The sequence below is a fragment of the Alexandromys fortis genome, unplaced genomic scaffold (genome assembly GCF_014885135.2).
Source record: "Alexandromys fortis isolate MF-2015 unplaced genomic scaffold, M_Fortis_MF-2015_v1.1 scaffold_56, whole genome shotgun sequence".
NCBI lineage: Eukaryota > Metazoa > Chordata > Mammalia > Rodentia > Cricetidae > Alexandromys > Alexandromys fortis.
Window position 1 is genome coordinate 808892 of NW_026067935.1, and position 1289 is coordinate 810180.

Genomic DNA, 1289 nt, shown 5'->3' on the forward strand with positions numbered 1-1289 from the left:
CAATATTAACCTCTTAAAATCAAGTTTGGGGTAAGTGAGTTGGCAAAACCACAACTCTCTCCTCAAAGGGTATAAGAGACAGTTTTTCCTGAAGTCAAGTGTGAGTGACAATGGCCCATGGGAAAAAATCAGGATACCCAAAATTCTCTGTCCTGATATGGTCCCAGTTAGATGAGATTTTTATAGTAACAATAAAGAGCATCACAAATTAAAACATTCTTTGAATGCATTGGTGGAAACAGGAAAGTGGGCTACAAAAACCAGGGACGTGTTTGCTCTAGTCCTCAGATTCCTCTGCTAACGTTCATGCATTTGGGTCGACAGAGGCCAGAGGTTCTAGAGGTTCTTGTACGTTCCCAAAAGTTTACCTGATATTTACAAAATATCAGGTCACACACAAGATAAGTTACAATTAGGCTTTGTATTTGCAACATTTCAACTTCTCCACGATCTCCAGGTTCTAACAGACTGTGGTCAAACAGGTATGTATGTCTTCCTTCTAGTGATTTTGTCCCCAGGTGCTTCACATGTGAGCCCGAGGGATGAAACTCAAGTAGTGAGAATGGGCAGTAGGTAGCCTCCCTGCATGAGCCATTTTGCCTGTTGGTGGCTGTTGTTTAGGGGGGGAAAGTTTATTTTGGCTCATGGTTTTCAGAGGTTTATGTCCCCGGTAAGCTGACTCCATTGCCATGGGTCTAGGGTGAGGCCTAACATCGTGGCCAGCAGCATTTGGTGGAACAAAGCAAGCTCACCTCATGGCAGATGGAAAGTAAACAGCTCTTCTAGTGCATCTTAAATACGGAAGACTTCACACGAATGTCATCCCTGTGCAGGGGCCACTTTATCTTCTCTGTAGAGTTCTAATTTTAAAGAATGTAGTGCTGAGGTGAGCATCGCTGTTGTTATATATTTGTGTGTGTGTGTGTGTGTGTGCACGCATGCACACACATGCAATCCCATAGCGTTCATGTGGTGTGTGGGTGGGTGGGTGTGCACACATGCACATCCTATAGCATTCATGTGGAGTGTGTGTTTGTGTGTGTGTGAGCACGTATGCACATCCTATAGCGTTCATGTGGAGTATGTGTATGTGTGCATGCACATCCCATAGCGTTCATGTAGAGGTCAGAGGACAACTTTTATGAATCATTTCTCGACTTCCACCCTGTGGATTCTGGAGACAAAGCTCAGTCATGAAGCTTGGCAGCAGCATCTTTCCCTGCTGAGCGGTCTCTCAGACCTCCCCCATCCCTCTTCTCTGTGGTGCTGGGAGTGCTTGGTGAGCACCC

At 45.4% G+C, this 1289-nt stretch overlaps 1 non-coding gene across 1 annotated transcript; it reads right to left on the reverse strand.

The window, feature by feature from the left end:
* Nucleotides 1–792: 792 nt before the first annotated feature.
* On the reverse strand, nucleotides 793–894 carry LOC126504366 (U6 spliceosomal RNA). Its single transcript, XR_007592565.1, has one exon. It is a non-coding gene; the product is annotated as a U6 spliceosomal RNA (small nuclear RNA).
* Between the last annotated feature and the right edge of the window lie 395 nt (nucleotides 895–1289).